Source organism: Sapajus apella, unplaced genomic scaffold (assembly GCF_009761245.1).
Source record: "Sapajus apella isolate SASKATOON/1434 unplaced genomic scaffold, GSC_monkey_1.0 scaffold279, whole genome shotgun sequence".
NCBI lineage: Eukaryota > Metazoa > Chordata > Mammalia > Primates > Cebidae > Sapajus > Sapajus apella.
The window spans coordinates 8,323-28,609 of NW_022437219.1; the positions used below are offsets into that span (position 1 = coordinate 8,323).

The following is a 20,287-nucleotide window of genomic DNA, read 5'->3' on the forward strand; positions in this document are numbered from 1 at the left end:
CAGGTGTGAGCCACTGCACTCATCTGTGTTGTCAATAAATTGAGTATGTGCCACATGATAATGAGAAGAGTGTATATTGTCTTGTTTTTAGATGGAGAGTTTTGTAGATGTATATTTGGACAATTTGGTGAAGTGTTGAGTTTAGGTCCTAATATCTTTGTTAATTTTCTGTCTTAAAAATCTGTCTAATCATCTGTGGGTTGTTGTAGTCTACCACAGTTATTGTGTCGGAATCTAAGTCTCTTTATCCGACTCGAAGAGCTTGATTTATTCATATGCAACCATGAACTTTTGATAACACTTTTTCCTCTTCTGCTTTTTTCCCCATAAACATTCTTCCAAGTGCACAGTATGCCAAGGGCTACTTCTTAGATGCCTGAATCCAGTGTCTACTAAAATTCAGATGTCTAAGCGTTAAAAAACATGTCCAGAGACCTGGCTTCTTTAGGAGAAAATATAAATGAGAAATAAGTGGCTTTATTTTCCTATCTGAAATCAGGGGGATATTTTGCTCATCTCCCTTAAAGCATTTAAATTATGTGTAAGTTTTTTCTGTGCTTTTCAGAAAATATGTGTAAATAATTGTAACAGCTAAATAAACCATTTCTCATTTTTATGGACTCAGGATTGTATTCATTTAGGACCTCAGATTTATTGCTTTGTATTTTTACTTTGGCAAAGATTTATGTTTTCTATTTTTAGCCTTTTAAAGTAGACACAAATTTGTTTAAAGCTCATTCTGAGTGAACACAAAAGTTGAACACAAGGATGGGATTAAATTTAGCATTACAAAATAATAAAGTCTAAAAGATACTGATTAAGTTTGTTTGGTAGGAAAGTGATTATCCAAGGTAATTAACGAATATTTACAGGATGACGTACTTATACTGCAAAAGCAGTTCAGTATATAAACTGAAGAGTGGAGTCTGTAGTTGTACTTTGGCTTCTGTTTATATCTATAAAACAATGAGCATAGTTATGTGTAGTGTTTGTAGACAACATGCATTTACATAAATTAAACAATATTCTTATTAGGCCATAATATTTATTTTGAATACATTTCTTTCTTTCTTTTTTCTTTTTTTTTGAGATGAAGTTTTGCTTTTGTTGCCTAGGCCTGATTGCACTGGCATGGTCTCGGCTCACTGCCAACTCCACCTCCAGGATTTAAGCGTTTCTCCTGCTTCAGCTTCTTGAGTAGCTGGGATTATAGGCACCTGCCATCATGCCAGGCTAATTTTTTTTTTTTTTTTTTTTAGTAGAAACAAGCTTTTACCATGTTGGCCAGGCTGTTCCAGAATACCTGACCTCAGGGTTCCACACTCCTCGGCCTCCTAAACTGCTGAGATTACCAACATGAGCCACCACACCTGGCCTAAATACATGTCTTAAATAGTTATTTTAATACTGTCATTAATACTTTTGAAATATAAATTGTATTAATTGAATTATGGTTAAAGATAATTTTTTAAAATCCTACATACATTACAACTACTACATTAAAATTATTTATACTTAGATATTTATATCTAGTATCCAAAATACATTTACTACCAAATTGTTACAGGAGATATTAGTCTGACACACACATTAATTTATCTAGCAGAGATAACTTATAGTTCATAAGTTTAGTGTATTTTCTTTTACTAAATTTGAATGCTGCTATTACAAGACAAATAAACTATTACAGGGCAAATAAATGCAAGTGATGTGGCCATCCAAACACTATAACAGCCCTTCAGTTACCTATGTTCCAGCTTAAATATATTCCACTATACGAACAAAGTCAGAGTCCAATTCTTCATCAGACAGTGCTGGAGGAAATTGTTAGATGTATTACAATATAGATCCCACATTCGATGGCAGAAGATGACAGAGCAGCAGAGATAAAATAGAAACTTATAAAATTCTGCTGAAAGTATGACCCTTTTCTTCATACTGCTTATGTTTCTCATGCTGAGAGTAGCTGTACACTTTGGGTGTTTAGAGATAAATTTCTTTTAGGAAAATATTTTCTGGCTGACTTAATCTTATACATGATCTGAAGTTTTTCTTAAGATGCTTTTAATTTTTTATTTTTTTTCAATGTAATCTTGCCCAGACTGAGAGCTGTTTTTCTTTTTAAAGCTTTGGGTGTCTTTCAGAAGCCCTTTTAGTACCTCATGGCATCTGTGAATGAGGTGCATGGTCATAGTTAGGGCTCTTGGATCTCTCTCTGTCTAGACTCATGCTAGAAATCCAGCAGTATTTTTTCTATGACACCATTATAAATAGAAGCTGATGCTGAAGCACTGCTCATGTTTTCATTATTTGGAAGCTACAGTTCTACCCAGGAGGCCTGCAGGCTCCCCTCCTACAGCTCAGGCTTCACTCTCTAATGTGGCACTGGAGTACAGCTTTGGCAATTGAGGTTTATGTAAGATGTGAGATATCAGCTGTAAACTCTGTGCTGTGAGATGTGACTCTGTGTTGGATGGTAGGAATCAAGAGAGCACACTAGCCACCAGGACTGGGCAAGCAGGAGTGCTATAGCCTAGTGCTCAGGGAGTAGAGAGCCATTGCTTTAAAATATAAAAAGCCAGAAAGGTAGCACCCTATTCAACCATTTATGTTGGAGAGTGAGCATCTACCTTCAGCAGGCATCTGGCTTCAAGTTACAAAATTGCCTTCTGTCATGAAGAGGTGAAAAGTTCCTTTTGTCATTGAATGTAATTAGCATACATGGATGGCCACCTTAGTTACCAGGTAAATTTAGAATGAACTATGTGTGATATGGTGCTATAAATTCTACTTGTGTAATAAATATGGTGACCATTTTTCTGTCTTTGCAATTTCTTAAGCAGATTGACTTTGATATATGTAACATTCTAGTTTAATTGCATAATAAACAGTTTTTTCTCTTTTCTATTATTGTGGAGTTTCTCTGGGGCTGGAGAAAATTTTTCTTTTAATTATGGTATCCCAATACTGTCTAGAATCATCAGAAATTATATAAACATCTCAGGTGCCAAGCAAGCTTAACTCTAGCAAGGACTTTCTCCCTCTGCCTTCCAGTAAACTCATAATTGTGCTGCAGAGTGTATTCTGTCCCCTGAATAAGCAGGCAGAATTGTGTCTCTGTGTATTTGCTATCTGTAGTCTCCTACAGTCACTTCTAGAGAGGCTAGATCAGATTTTTACAAACTTTCACAGGGCAGCAATCAATCATTTTACCTCTTTCAGTGACTCTTGTGTTTCAGAGCTAAAACTGATTTCATAGACCATGAGTCCGGCCCAGAAACCCAATCAGAGTAATGAGATGACATGAGAATCTTGACTTTTCCCTTCCTCCTCTTGCTGAAAGGCCCCAAAATTTCCACTTACTAAAATGCCCAAAAAGATGCAGGTAACATCTGTTGCTATTCCAGCAATCCATTACCTAAACCTGCAGATCCAAATTCTGAATCTTGAGATTTTGGGGAAAAAAACCTTTTATTTGAGAAATGCAAATTCTTTCTGCTGTCAGACTCAGAGAGACATTAAAATGAGAGCATGATTTAGTCTGTTTTTTCACCTTTGAACTATGTCTCTTAAAGCTGTTCCTGTTGCCATTAGTAGCTATAAATTAAACTACTAATGTCACACTGGACCCCATAACCCAAACCCTAAATCTTGACAATGTATATCCAATCAATAATTACTGTTATTTCTGTAAATAAATAAGGATTTTTGTATCAGCCCATTCTCTGTCCTCCTTTTTTTACCTTTGCAAATTCACTAGTAACTACTGCTAATTAATGTATAGATTTCAGACAACTTAAATCTTTGCTGCCAAGTTACAGTCCTCAAGTTTGGCCCAAATACACTGTCTACTCATATTCATGGTGACTCAGCTTTTTCTTTTTAGGTAGACATATCACTTAGAATGTACTAGAGAAGCCTGTAAGAGGGGCTTTCTCATTTGATTGTACTCCATTTGTAACACCCAAGAATGCAGAGCCTAGTTGATCCCACCTAGAATCTGCACAGAAGTTCTGGCCTCTGCCTGGTATTACAAAACAGGACCAGACGTAGAATTAAATATGTAGTGAAAACCAACAACAGGCCTTTTCTGCATTGTGAAATGTCAACAGTAAAATTTTAAAGTTCTTTTTAGAACGTGGCTCTGAGCTTTTTAGCTTTTATCCAGTGACCTGCTGTAGCTATGTGAGAGGCTCCAGGTGTAAACCGAATCTGATGGCAAAATCTGCAGGTGTAAAAAGGTATCTTAGGAGTGAGAAACCAAGACCACAGTATATCCAGAGCATAATCACAACTACGCCTCCCTGTAAAATGCTATTCTGTAGTACAATATTATTGTCCTTCTTCTTACCCAAGAGCTAGCTAGTCAAGACAAGGTAATCAGGTTCTGGAACTCCACCAGCGCAGTTCCATTTTCAATTTAGAATAAGCCTGAGTTTCCCCTACCTGGTTTACCATTGGGCCATCAGCCCAGACTCACTGGAAGTCCTCTCACAATAAGCTGGGTGACATTCAGAAATTTGAGGATATCCAGAGCAGAACTGTGTCAGTCAGACGAGAGTAGTTAATTCTCCTAAGTCTAAGTGTAAGAGAAATGAGTCAGCTTGTATTTGTTCCTCCTCTCATACAAAAGATGTCTTTGGTATCCAGATGAAAGTTTCTCGTTTCCTGGTACTTGGATGAAAAATAAGACCTGGAGACTCAAACAGATAAAGTTTTTTTAGTTTTTTAATTTTTTATGGCCATTCAGAAAATATTTGAAACAGCTATGGTTTTTACCATCCAGGAACTTTTAGTCTATACTAGCAACTAGATACATTGTTGAATTAAGAATCATATAGTTGAGGCTGAATGCAGTGGCTCACACCTGTAATCCCAGCACTTTGGGATGCTGAAGCGGGTGGATCATGTGGTCAGGAGTTCAAGACCAGCCTGGTGAAGGTGGTGAAACCCCATCTTTAAAAAAAAAAAAAGATTTGTTTTAATTGTCCATTAGTATACGTTATAAAACTGAAGACACAGTGGCTAAGAAAGATTAAAATTACACACTCTGGCATTTAAGTTTATCTTAGGTAAATTTAAGAAAAACAGAATTGAAAATGCCCCCCAGAGGCATAGAGAACAGAATTCTACATAGGGTACTCTGCCTGACCCAGTTCTGTTCAGAGTCACCATATTTGGGGGCTTCATTTAGGTTTTTCCCCACCCTGGAGTCTTGCCTCACAGAGTTGATTCGAGAAAATCAGAGTTTTGGGTGGTGAATCCTGGTACATTTCTTCTTACTTTCTTTCTTTCTTTTTTTTTTCTTTGAGTCTTGCTCTGTAGCCCAGACTGGAGTGCAGTGCTGTAATCTCAGCTCACTGCAACCTTTCCCTCCTGGGTTCAAGTGATTCTTCTGCCTCAGCCTCCTTAGCACCAGTGTGCACCACCACACCCAGCTAATTTTTGTATTTTTAGTAGAGATGGGGCTTCACTGTGTTGGCCAGGCTGCTCTCAAATTTCTGACCTCATAATCCACCTGCCTTGGCCTCGCAAAGTGCTTGAATTGCAGGTGTGAGTCACTGTGCCCAGCTGAATCCTGCTACCTTTCTAGAGCTGTTGTGCAGAATTTCCTGAAACACAAAAGGAGATAAATGAAAGAAAAAAAAAAAAAACTATGTATTTTAAGGTCTTAATTTTTAAATTTTCTATTAAAACCAGTGCTTGCAGAGACTTTCCATTTAGCAACATTTTTTCTATTCCTTTAGATCCAGTAGTTGTTAAGCAATTAACAAGAAAGTAAACATAAATCCAATAACAGTTTCTCTAAACTACATTAACCTCTTTTTTTCTGTATCCCTCTCATCTGTCTATATTTAGCTTTTATTCTCTACGTTTTTTTTAACAACCAATTACAGAGAAACAGGAAAGTAAAGAAAGATGCTGGGCCCTTTATTTAAACAATGGGAATTATTAGACAGTACCAATCCCAGGGTGTTATGAAGATTAAATCTCAAAATATGTTATTCCCAGCATGTTCTCTGTAACATTCTCTTGATCACATAGTACTTGTTTTATAAACATTCCATTAATACCTGTGTACATGTTATTTTCCAAATGCAGACTTATTCAGTCATTACTTCCTCCTAAAGATCCAGCAAATAATATGATATTATGGGATGGAGATTGATTGTCTTCATTTGTACCAAAATTATTTGTGTTGTGACAAAAGTGCTGAGTGTAAGGGATTCTGTGCTGTGCTAGTTTTCTCTGATTAATTCTAATGATGAGCACAGGGGGAGCAATGTCAGCATTGACAGTGGACTTCATTAAAACACACACTTGTGGACCCTTTGCAAGCCTTCGGAATCACATTACCTAGCGTGGGGACAAAATTACCAAGTGATTTATAAGGTCATTCAAACTTGAGAGGTAATTTTAGCTAAGTGGTTATCAGCCCAGGCTTCTAATTAGAATTACATGGCCAATTTGCAGAAATCTCTTTTCTTATGTTTATGGGCCAAAAAAACTGGTAAAAACAGGTTCTTTCATTTACTGGATGTTTGACCAAATATTCTTATCAAGCCAAAAACAGTTACATTATTGGTGAACTTGTTAGAAATTCAGAAACTCAGTCCTTATTTTGGATCTTCTGAAAAAAATAATTTGCAAGACAAGATCTCCTGTTCATTGTACACATTGAAACCTGATTAGGTCCCATTGGTCTATTTTGGCTTTTGTTGCCAATGCTTTTGGTGTTTTGGTCATGAAGTCTTTGCCTATGCCTATGTCCTGAATGGTTTTGCCTAGATTTTCTTCTAGGGTTTTCATGGTGTTAGGTCTTATGTTTAAGTCTTTAATCCATCTGGAGTTAATTTTAGTGTAAGGCGTCAGGAAGGGGTCCAGTTTCTGCTTTCTGCACATGGCTAGCCAGTTTTCCCAACACCATTTATTAAACAGGGAATCCTTTCCCCATTGCTTGTTTTTGTCTGGTTTGTCAAAGATCAGATGGTTGTAGATATGTTGTGTTGCCTCCGAGACCTCTGTTCTGTTCCATTGGTCTATGTCTCTGTTTTGGTACCAGTACAATGCTGTTTTGATTACTGTAGACTTGTAGTATAGTTTGAAGTCCGGTAGTGTGATGCCTCCAGCTTTGTTCTTTTTGCTTAGAATTAACTTGGCTATGCAGGCTCTCTTTTGGTTCCATATGAAGTTTAAGGTGGTTTTTTCCAGTTCTGTGAAGAAGGTCATTGGTAGCTTGATGGGGATAGCATTGAATCTGTAAATTACTCTGGGCAGTATGGCCATTTTCACGATATTGATTCTTCCTAACCATGAACATGGAATGTTTCTCCATCTGTTTGTGTCCTCTTTTATTTTGTTGAGCAGTGGCTTATAGTTCTCCTTTAAGAGGTCCTTTACGTTCCTTGTTAGTTGTATTCCTAGGTATTTTATTCTCTTTGTGGCAATTGTGAATGGCAGTTCATTCTTGATTTGGCTCTCTTTAAGTCTGTTATTGGTGTATAGGAATGCATGTGATTTTTGCACATTGATTTTTTATCCTGAGACTTTGCTGAAATTGCTTATCAGTTTCAGGAGATTTGGGGCTGAGACGACGGGGTCTTCTAGATATACAATCATGTCGTCTGCAAATAGAGACAATTTGACTTCCTCCTCTCCTGTTTGAATACCCTTTATTTCTTTTTCTTGCCTGATTGCTCTGGCTAGAACTTCCAGTACTGTATTGAATAGGAGTGGTGAGAGAGGGCATCCTTGTCTAGTGCCAGATTTCAAGTGGAATCCTTCCAGTTTTTGCCCATTCAGTATGATATTGGCTATTGGTTTGTCATAAATAGCCTAATCAAACTCCACAGCTTCTGCACAGCAAAAGAAACAGTCATTAGAGTGAAACGGCAACTAACAGAATGGGAAAAAATTTTTGCAGTTTACCCATCTGACAAAGGGCTGATATGCGGAATTTACAAAGAACTAAAACAGATTTACAAGAAAAAAAACAAACAAGCCCATTCAAAAATGGGCAAAGGATATGAACAGATACTTTACAAAAGAAGACATACATGAGGCCAACAAACATATGAACAAATGCTCATCATCACTGGTCATCAGAGAAATGCAAATCAAAACTACATTGAGATACCATCTCACACAAGTTAGAATGGCGATCATTAAAAAATCTACAGACAACAGATGCTGGAGAGGATGAGGAGAAATAGGAACACTTTTACACTGTTGGTGGGAGTGTAAATTAGTTCGACCATTGTGGAAGACAGTGTGGCGGTTCCTCAAGGACATAGAAATAGAAATTCCATTTGACCCAGCAATCCCGTTACTGGGTATATATCCAAAGGATTATAAATCGTTCTACTATAAGAACACGTATACACGAATGTTCATTGCAGCACTATTTACAATAGCAAAGACCTGGAACAAATCCAAATGCCCATCGATGATAGACTGGACAGGGAAAATGTGGCGCATATACACCATGGAATATTATGCAGCCATCAAAAACGATGAGTTTGTGTCCTTTGTAGGGACATTGATGAACCTGGAAACCATCATTCTCAGCAAACTGACAGAAGAGCAGAAGATCAAACACCACATGTTCTCACTCATAGGTGGGTGTTGAACAATGAGAAGACATGGACACAGGGAGGGGAGCAGTACACACTGGGGTCTGTTGGGGGGAAACAGGGGAGGCTCGGTGGGGGGTGGTGAGTTGGAGAGAGATAGCAAGGGGAGAGATGCCGGATGTAGGTGATGGGGAGGAAGGCAGCAAATCACACTGCCATGTGTGTACCTATGCAACAATCTTGCATGTTCTTCACATGTACCCCAAAAGTTAAAATGCAATAAAATAAATTATAAATAAATAAATAAATAAATATAATAAAATACAAGTGAAAAACTGAAAAAAAAAATTTGAGAGATACCTTCTACCTCAAAATGTCTTTTTCATTTGAAAGATATACACAGCTCATTTTGTTTGATGCAAATACAGCACTCAAAAATGTACATTTGTGTTTATGCCCTAAATTTTATACTTTGCAATCCAAAAAACTGTTATATATACACCCTCATGTTGTGGATTATGTGACTGTCTTTACACAAAGTTAGTGAATACATTAGAACATATTATTGTGTTGAGAATTATTTTATAGATTTTATTAACTCCCATACATTAGAAGCACTTCTTTTTACTCTCATTTCATCTTGGGTCAAATTTAAAATTCTGCTCATGTCTTCTTGGTAAATATGTAATGTGTGTGTGTGTCTATCAGGGACCATTGACTTTTATGGATGTGGCCATAGAATTCTCTCTGGAAGAGTGGCAATGCCTGGACACTGCACAACAGAATTTATACAGAGATGTGATGCTAGAGAACTACAGAAACCTGGTCTTCCTCAGTGAGAATAACTTCAATATGCAATTCATAATATACCCTAAAGGTTTTATTTTATTTTATTTTATTTGTAAAATGTTTTTGGTAATTTTTGCTTTGTATAGATTAGTTTAAGATCCCAGTTTTGAAAAAAGTTTAGAAATTTGTGTAGAAAGGAATATCTTCAAGATGTTTCATCTTGATCTGAATTATTCACATTCCTGAGCTGATCTGTATTTTTCACTATAGATTATTGGTAATGATGGAAAGTTGGTGGCTTAAAACATTGTTTCCTACAAGAAAAAATCTAATTGCCACCATCAATTATTTTTTTTGTTGTTGTTGTTTGTTTGTTTTGTTTTTGAGATGGAATCTTGCTCTGTTTTCATGCTGGAGTGTAGTAGCGCAAGCTTGGCTCACTGCAGCCTCCAATTTCTGGGTTTACACAATTCTCCTGCCTTAGACTTCTCAGTAACTGGAATTACAGGTGCACACCACAACCCCCAGCTTCTTTTTTTTTTTTTTTTTTTTTTTTGTATTTTTAGTAGAGATGGGGTTCAGCATTTTCTGCAGGCTGGTCTCTAACTCCTGACCACAGGTGATCTGCCTGCCTCTGTCTTTGATACTGCTGGGATTACAGGTGTGAGCCACTGTGCCCGGCCTTCTACCACTAGTTTTTGATTCAGTAGTACTAGGTAGTTAAATTAAAAACATACAAATTTAGGCCAGGCACGGTGGCTCACACCTGTAATCCTAGCACTTTTGGAGGCCAAGGTGGGCAGATCACTTGAGTTCGGAAGTTTGATACCAGCCTTACCAACATGGGGAAACCCTGTCTCTACTACAAATACAAAATATTATATGTGCGTGGTGGTGCATGCCTATAATTCCAGTTACTCGGGAGGCTGAGGTGGGAGAATTGCTTGCACACTGGTGGTGGAGATTGCAGTTAGTGGAGATTGTGTCATTGCACTCCATCCTGGGCAACAAGAGCAAAACTTCTTCTCAAATACATATATATATATACACACACACACACACACACACACAAATTTAAAATATTTTCTAATATTTAAAAATTTCTGTTGTAAATTATTTTGGGGTTAATTTATGAGGATATTCTATTATATCATTGTTACAGAGCAAATTACTAACTTGAGAACTGGAGAATATGTGCAACATTCATGTTTCTTTATTTTTAATAAAACAAGTATTGCTTTGTCTAAGCCAGCCCTGATCAGCTATCTGGAGCAAGGAAAAGAGCCTTGGAATATGAAGAGACATGACACTGTCACCAAACCACCAGGTACGTGAGAATGAATGCAACAGATGAGAGGTCCAAAAGTCGAAGAGAAAGTCAGTCTTTAAAATGTGATTTGGGAAGCTGTGTTCCAAAGGGAATAGTTTCTGGGGTGCCTGAGGAGTTTGTATTTTGCTCTCACACAGAGGTACCTTCTGTCTTATGTTTTTAAATTTTCTAAAGATTCTACTTTTTCTTTGGTGATCTTCTTTCAAGTTTACAATGAGAGACCAAAGTCCACTTCATGAAGTATAAGAGACTGCACAATCTGACTGCTTTTCCATTGTTAGGGGAACACAAAAATATCTGCATAATTTTGAGAAACCTCTATGTTAAACTCTTGTTTTAAATTCTCTTTAGCATCATGCCTGAAATGTGTGAGTGGTGATTTATGTCCCATCTTTGCTGTTGTTGTTCATTTCTCTACACAACCCATCCACTTTTTATTACAATAGCCTTGAAATACAGTTTAAAATTATAAAGTATGATGTCCTTCTGCTTTGTTCTTTTTCCTCAAGATTGCTTTGGCTATTCAAAGTTTATCGTAGTTTCATGTAAATTTTACAATTCTATTTTTCATTACTTTGAGAAAAATACCACTGAAATTTTGAAAGGGAATTTGTTGAATCTATAGATTACTTTGGATAATAGGGCATTTTAAAAATATTAATTCTTTCAATCCGTAGACATGAAAAAATTTAAATTTATTTTTGTCTTTAATTTTTTTATTGATATCATATCTTTCACTGTAAATATTATTTACATCTGGTTAATTTTTTTCTTAGAAATTTATTATTTTAATGCTATTCCAAATAGACTGTTTTTCTATTATATCAGAGAGTTCATTTTAAGTGTATGGAACCATAACTTATACTTTTAATTTAATTTTATTATATTTTTCTTATTTAATGAGTATATTAGTTAGACAGGTTTTAATGTACTGTTTATATATATATATGTATGATTATATAATCTAGAAATAGTAAGTTTTTACTTACTTGTCTTCAATGTCTTTAAAAACTTTTTGACTAATTCTTCTCCCACATTGTTTCAGTGCTGTCTTAAAATAGAAGCATCGACAATGAGCACAATATAGTTTTGCTTTGTTGTCTGTGAATTTGAAGGAGCAACTACCTCTTCAAGTTTTTGTAAAATGGTTTTAGAAGGCAAAGATTTTCTTTTGTTAGGCCCCCAGGGTGATGGGATGCTCTCTGGGTTTGTGGTGTAGAAGGTTCATAGTTTGGTTTGTTACAAGACTTCTGAGTCTACACTAGGGTCCACCTTTAGTTGGCTTGTTAAAAGAGCTTGGGTAGTTGTAATTTCCATTTTATTTTTAGACAGACTGAATATCCTTTAGGACTTTGATTTGTAGAGCATACACTAAGGGAGGTGTCTGCAGATGGGTCTGCATATGGTGGACCTTATATCAGTGTGTGGATGAGTATGGCTTTCACTGAATACCAAAGAGGACTTTTTTTTTTTTTTTTGAGACAGAGCCTCACTCTGTCAGCCGTGCTAGAGTGCAGTGGCACAATATTGGTTCACTGCAACCTCTGCCTCTGGGTTTAAGCAGTTCTCAGCCTCAGCCTCTGAGTAGCTGGAAATACAGGCGCCTGCCACCACACCTGGCTAACTTTAGTATTTTTAGTGTAGCCAGGGGTTTACCATTGTAGCCAGGCTGGTCTTGAACTCCGGACCTCATGATTCACCCTCGTTGGTCTCCCAAAATGCTGAGATTACAGACGTAAGCCACCATGCCCAGTCCCAAAGAGAATTTTTTTAAGTCACTGGGTGGGTTTCTATGGAGGCATAACTGGCCATGAACTGTGGTCCAGGAAGCTGAAACTGAGTCATTGAACTGCTTCTGGAATCACAGTAAAGGCCAAGGTCTGCAGGCCTGCCTACGTGGCTATTAATTTGTATCTTCCTCCAGGCCTCTGTGCGCAAAGGGCCTCTCTCAGATGGTTGCTGGGAGGAGTTTGGATTGGTTACAGCGTAAGTTCACAATTCTCAGTGAGACCAAGTTGGGTGGACCATTTTCTGGTTCTTTAGCCAAGAGCAGAGGTCCTGTAATTTGCTACATTAATGAGTGCCTGCCTTCTGAAAAGAACACTCCTCAATTTTGGGCTTTAGCAGAGTTTCACAACTTCCTTCCTGGATCTCAAAGCTCTATTAAAGGCACTTATTTTTGAGATGGGGTCTTGCCACTTAAACCAGCCTCGTCTTGAAATCCTTTTCTGCAACAATTCTTCTGCAACAGTTCTCCAACCTCAGTGTACAATGTAGCTGTCATTATAGGTGTGAGCCATGATGTCTGACTCTACTATGTAGACATTTTTGTCAGGAATGGCTGACAGATTTTCTTCCTCTGGGGGAATGAGAAAATAGAACACCTTTTTATTTTTTCCATCTTACTGATGTTACTATCCCTATACATTTCTACTTTCAGTTTCCTATTTTAAATTTGTCTGCAACATTAGATTCAGACATTTAGGACAGTATGTTAGAATATACATGCTATGTGTGTGTTACAGAATCTTTGAGCTGCCAGTTTTTTTCCTGGAAACCTCTGTGATCAGTGGCACCATTGCTTGAGTTCTTATTCTGCATCCAGGAAGAATAAGGTATGCAGACAAGTGAAGGGTGAAGAAAACAAGGACGATCTTTATTTAGTGTTAGAAGAGTTCAGAGGAGACCCACAGTGGGTAGCTCCTCTCTGTAGGCAGGTCATCCCCTCAAGTGTTTAGCTCTCAGAAGAGAAAATGCCCTGAAAAGAGTGACTTCTCTCTGAAGGCAGGTCATTCTGAGGTCTCTGCAGGTCTCCGAAGCTGCCAGCAGAGAAGGTAGCTTCTCTTTGCGACGGGTCATCACGTTGTTTCTGTGTCCTCTGTCCTCTCTGTCTGAAGCTGGGGCTTTTCTGGGCCTCAGAAGGAAGTTAAGTGCATTACAGTTGGTCCATGGGTGGCCATGTGCAGGCCAAAAGGAGGCACCAGAAGTCCCTGCTGTGGTCTGTGGGCCCCTAAACGTGGTGATCTACAAGGGACTCACTCTTTTCTGCTAAGGAATCTGTCTGCCTCCTGCTGCCATTTATGGCCCCCAGGTGTGACTAAAACTGTGCTCTGAGATTGGAGTGTGCAGGTGCTGGTAGAGGAGTGAGGCCACGAAGCAGGAGCAGAGTTTGACACCTCCAAGACAGCAAAAATGGGAGAGGACCTTGCCAGGACTTCAAGGATGTAGGCAGCAGAGATGCCCATGTCTTCCACCTGGGAGGGTGGCTGCAGTTGCACCCAGGGAGCGCCAACCCCACCAACTCAAAAGGGGCAGAGCTCCTGCTTGTCCTTGTGTAGCAGGAGGTCCAGGTCTATAGCCATGAGTCAGACAACTGCTGCTGCACCTGGGAGGGAAGATTCTGCTCTCCCTCGGTGAAAAACATGATTGACAAAAGAAATTTAGTCACGTCTGTGATGTACAACAACCTAACACAATAACTTTAATTATGATCCATAACACAGACTCAGACATCAGAACTCCAGGAATTCCATACAATTTTTGGAGCACACATTAACATTTTCACTAAAATATTACCTTAAAGTCAAACACTATCTGATCAAAAATTCTATGTCAATAAACATGTCAAATAATCCCGTTTACCTCTCCCTTGGATGCCCCAGGGGCCCTCTGTAGTTGCCAAAACCTAGGCATTAGAAAAGACAGTTTTGAAGCTATAAAGGCTCAAAACACTTAATAGAAATTTAGGTTACCACAAGTCATATGTTTAAAAGACACAAAGTTGATTTTGTTGTGGTTGTTGGTTTTTTATATGAAAACTCGTCAAGAGGGAAAGTCTAGTTTTTCAGGCAATCTGTTTCTTGTCCTCGCCTTTTTTTTAGATGGTTTATTCATAAGTCAAAGAAAAATCTTTTTTCAAGGGAAAGAAAGCCAAATTTCACACTTGCATTAGTCTATTATTGTCAACCCCAACTTTTTAAATAAAACCTTATAGATAATTTCATCTGATATTAACCAGTTTGACCATGAGGTTTGATTCTTATTAAACTTTTACCTCCCTTTACAAATTTGTGTTAAAGAGTAGGTCAGTGCTTCAAGACACCCTTGTTCTGTTATTCCAATGTTCAATTTATGGAGAAACCAAATAATACTTTTTTGAATTCAGTCGATATGTTCACACATAGATTCCCTTTACAGTATTTACAAACTTTCCATAAATTGTTTAAACTTTTAGTTGTATCTTATTTAAAAACAATCCTTTAACCCTCTAAACTAGGCAAAACTTTGCATTTTCACACCTTCTTACATTCTTGTGTGTGTGTATATATATATATATATATATATATCGTGTGTATATATATATATATCTTGTATATATATAAAGACATATTTCACTCTCCTTACACACCTTGCATGCAAATCTGTTTTCAGTAGTCTCAATTACCTGTTATAATGGCAACTGTTAGCAATCCTTAATTTTTGTTAAACACCTAGTAAGTTATTTTAGTTTTACGGACTTAGGCGCAGATCAGGTTTTACTGTTTCCAGCATAGCTAGGGACATGGTATATGTTTCCTTCTCTTACCAACAAGTAAAGCAGAAAGTCAAACAACTTTCAAAAGCCAAAGAATCAATTAGTGACCTTAAAACATTTAACCAATCTAGTTTCTGACTTGCGTAATTTGGAATATACAGCTACATTTTGAAGACATTTCTATTTTTATTTTAGCAATAGTTTTAAAGCTAGCTGATTTGCTTAAGTTATACTTAAGTCATATGTATTTAAAAATTGCTGGCTGGGTTTGTTGGCTAATGCCTGTGATCCCAGCACTTTAGGAGGCCAAGGCGGGCAGATCACCTGAAGCCAGAATTTTGAGAGTAGACTTACTAAAATGGTGAAACCCCATCTGTACTAGAAATACAAAATTAGCTGGATGTGGTGGCCAATCTGTAATTCCAGCTACTTGGGAGGCTGAGGCAGTAGAATCTCTTGAACCTGGAAGGTAGAGGTTGCAGTGAGCCAGAATAGCACCACTGCACTCAGGCCTGGGTGACAGAGTGAGACTGTCTCCAAGAAAAAAAAGAGAGAAAAAAAAACTTGCTTACACTTACTTATAATAGCTAGGATTATAGGCATGTGCCACCATGACCAGCTAACTTTTGTACATTTACTGGAGTTAGGGTTTCTCCATGTTGGTCTCTCGAATTCCTGACCTCAGGTGATTAGCCTGCCTCAGCCTCCTAAAGTACTGGGATTATAGGCACAAGTCACCATGACCAGCCTAAGAGAAAATTCTAAGTAAGGTTTAGTACCAGACCTCTGAATCTCTGCCAGGGGTGTCTCTTTTTGGGATTCAATTATAGAGTATCAGACATCTCTATCTTTAGGTGGGAACTGGTGTCACTTTATGTTTTCCTTCCAGTGGCAATGACCTACTATGAGATTTATGAGACCACACTATCCTGTGCTAACCATCCCACTAGAGTGATAGCCATGAGCTAAAAGGCATCATAGCTTTATTATGTTCAAAATATTTTATCTAAGTGCTTGAGCCCCCCAAAAAACTCAGACCAGCCTGGTAAACCTATAAAGAACCCCTCTTTACAAAATATTTTTTTAAATAGCCAGACATTGGCTGGGATTGTGGTCCCAGAAACTTGGGAGATTGATGGGACAGAATTACTTGAGCCTTGAAGTTTCAGGCTACAGTGATCCACAACTGTGCCACTGCATTTCATCTTGGAATCTTGGATGACAGAGTAATATTCTATTTTTGTTTTGTTTTGTTTTGTTTTTTGAGATGGAGTTTCTTTCTTGTTGCTGAAGCTGGAGTGCAATAGTGTGATCTTGGCTCACTGCAACCTTCACCACCTGGATTCAAGTGATTCCCCTTCCTCAGCCTCCTGAGTAGCTGGGATTACAGGTTTACACCACCATAGACAGCTAATTTTATGTTTTTAGTAGAGACAGGGTTTCTACATGTTGGTCTGTCTGGTCTTGAACTCCCAACCTCAGGCAATACATCCATCTCGACTTCCCAAAGTGCTGGGATTACAGATGTGAGCCACTGTGCCTGGCCTTACCCTGTCTTTAAAAAACAAACAAAAACAACAACAACATAAAAACACTGTACACTTTAGGCATGATGAGTATATTCACATTGCTATTCAGAACACTTCAAGAAATTCTACATTTGTAAAACTAAAACTCAAAACCTGTAACAACTACCCATTTTACACTCTCTTCAGCCCTTGAGAAACATTCTTCCCCTTTCTGTTTTTATAAATGTGACTGCTTGACGTACCTCATATAAATGATATCATATAGTATTCAGTGCTTTGTTACTGGCTTAGTTTAGGTAATATAATATTCTCAAGGTTTATCTTAGTATCTGACAAGATTTTTTAAAGTGACAAGATTTTTTATCAGGCTAAATAATATTTCACTGTGCATATATGTTACATTTTTTTGGTATGTATATAAATCAAAAAACAACTGAGTTGCTTCTGCCTTTTGGCTTATGTAAATACTGGTACAGTAAACACAGATTGTTAAATGTATCTTCCAGGTCCTCAGTTGCATACTTTGGGCATAGATTTGTAATTGTGATTGCTGTACTTGATGATACTTTCATGTTTAATTATTTGAGAAACATTCATAACATTTTTAAATGATGGCTGTATTTTTGTCTTCCAACAATCAACATGTGTTTTATTTATATTCCATCATCAATGGATTTACGGATTTTAAAAAATTTATTATGGCCATTCTAATTGGTGTGAGGTGATTTGGATTTTTATTATACTTATTATGCATTTCTCTATCAATTACTAATTTTTTATCTTCTTTCAAATGCTTCTTTCTAATGTTTCATTTAATTAAGTATCCATTTCTAAATCTAATTATTCAACTCTATTTTTAAATTTTAAGAGTTGTTTATATATTCTGAATATTAACTCGTATCACATGTGATTTGTAAATATTTTCATTCATTTTCTTTTCTCTTTTATTTTTTTGAGATGGAGCCTTGTCCTGTAGCCAGGTTGGAGTGCAATGGCACGATCTTGGCTCACTGCAACCTCCGCCTCCTGGGTTCAAGCAATTCTCCTGCCTCAGCCTTCTGAGTAGCTGGGACTACAGGCATGCTCTACCATGCCCAGCTAATTTTTGTATTTTTACTAGAGAAGGGGTTTCACCATGTTGACCAGGATGGTCTCGTTCTCTTGACCTCATGATCCACCCGCCTCGGCCTCCCAAAGTGCTGGGATTATAGGCATGAGCCACTGTGCCCGACCTTCATTCATTTTCTGAAAGGCATTGCCACTCTATTGAATGTTTTCTTTGATGTACAGAAATATTGAATTATAATGTAGTTAAATGTTTCTGTTCTTTCCTTTGTTGCTACTGCATTTAATGTCATATCTAAGAAAATGGTGCCAAGATCAATGTCATGTCTTTCCCTTATTTTGTTTCTAAGAGATTTGTTTTTTTTTTTTTTTTTGAGATTTGTTATTTTATTGTGTCTAAGTATTTTATTTAAACTTTTTTGTATATGGCTCAAGAGAATGATCCAACTTTATCAGTGTAGATTTTTAGTTTGCCACGTTATATTTTGATTAATCAAATTTGATAAAATATTATTTATCTTTTCTCTATTGAGTGGTCATAGCGATTTAATCGAAGGTTATTTGATTTTATACAAAAGGGTTTATTTCTGAGTTCTATTCTGTTCTTTCACCTGTTTATCTTTGTGTCAGTACCACATTGTTTTTGTTAGCTTTGAGTATGTTTTTAAATCAGGAAGTATAATGCGTCTTTGATCTCTTGCATGGGTGTTTGGTATAGTTCATAAAGTTTCAAATGTCAACCAATAGTCTTGTAAAAACTTCTATTGGGACATTTGTAGAAATTATATTAAATTTGTGTATCACCGTAGGTTGGTTTAACATCTTAAAGAAATTAACGTTTTTGACTTGGGCAAGAATATGTTGAAGAGTGTGTTTTGATTTCATATGGTTTCAAAAATCCAGGAGAAGCTTAGTGTTGTTTCAAGACAAGGATGGACTCAATGCAAAAGTTTAATTCAACCTTCATCCCAGAGTCTTCACAAATGCTCAACAAAAAAATCTCCCAAGACAATTCAGGGACCTCTCAAAACTAGGAGACATTGATAAGAACCTTAGTAAGCTCATCAACACTGCTACTGAATTCCCTTCCTCTCTATCAGAAGCTTAACTCCATCAGCAGTCTACAGGAGCAGCAATCCTCAGGGAAATCGGAGATGACTTGCCTTACAGGAGAGGAGAAATAAGAACATTGCTGTCTGTGCAGACAGAAAGGATAGCAAGATTCAGATACATGTTACTAGGTAGAGGTCCTAGGGAACATGAAAGGACACTAACAAAAACTGGGCTTTAAGAAAGTTAAGAATACATCAAGAAAATGAATGTTCAAGTGTCCCTGCAGTTTCTGCATGTCTAGTGGATGAAATCCTTCTGAGAATGCTAGAATAGGGAATTATGACACCAAGCCACTTCAGCCATAAACCTTATTCTTGCACTTTTTTTGCTTGCTGGTAATTTTATATAGCAGACCAAGAAAGCTATTCTCTGCTAGTTATAGACTATACAACAATAATTTTGATAATGAGTTCTAGGATGTATTTTTCTGGTATCTTTTTCTTCCTACTGTGATGCTAATAATTTATGAGGGATCTGTGTAGTTTGAATGTATTTGAATAACTTTAGCTCTGCTGTTTAATTTGACCCAAAGAAACCAAGAGATATAAGTATTCCCATGTATTTTAGAGGCCCAAAGTCAGTGAGGTGAAACCCAACATCAAGAAATTGAAGCAAAGTTACTTGTGGATAAAGAAAGCATTAACTAGTTTAGCTAGAGTGTAATAATTAGACTTTCTGGCTTTCAAAACTTTGGGTTACAATAAGAGCAAACTTTATGCTATTTTTACAGTTTTCAATACAAAAAGTTGTTTATATGGCAACAATAAAGTTGACATTTGAGTACCTTTGTAAAAAAAGACACAATATACTTTAACCTTCTTAAAAAAAATAGCTTCAGTTGCAAGCAAGTATTCTTCATTATATTTGCTCTTATTTGTTATTTATGTTACTGATTATATCTCTTTTTTAGATTTATTAAGAGATGTTTATAAAAATTTCTAGGCTTTTATAAATTTTAAAGAATAATTTAAATTTTTTCACGATTATGATAATGCTAAAGAATTTAATTTATTTGTATATGCATATCTTTCCCAGAACAATGTAATAATTAGGTGCTGTTTTTCAATAATTAGATTTTTCAGTAATTTTTCAATAATTAGATGCTGTTTTTTTGAATCATGTTATTTTCAGTGACAAACTCATTTTATTATCTTTGATATGTAGCATACATGCAGTGCCAATATACTTTCTCAGAATTTAGTTAATTTGGAAGGTTTTTTTTCTTCTTCTTTTTATTTGGTAGAACAGTTTTGCTATTGATATTATTCTCACTAAACATATATATATGTATATGTATGTATTTTTTTTTTTTAAGGCTTTGACAATAACACACAGTTTTCCTCTGGCCTGCAAA

At 36.8% G+C, this 20,287-nt stretch overlaps 1 long non-coding RNA gene across 1 annotated transcript; it reads right to left on the minus strand.

Annotated features, from left to right (window-relative positions):
- Positions 1-1,252: 1,252 nt before the first annotated feature.
- LOC116545506 lies at positions 1,253-10,045 on the minus strand. The gene is made up of 2 exons (XR_004266337.1): positions 10,010-10,045; positions 1,253-1,339 (listed from the first exon to the last, which is right to left on the minus strand). It is a non-coding gene; the product is annotated as an uncharacterized LOC116545506 (long non-coding RNA).
- Between the last annotated feature and the right edge of the window lie 10,242 nt (positions 10,046-20,287).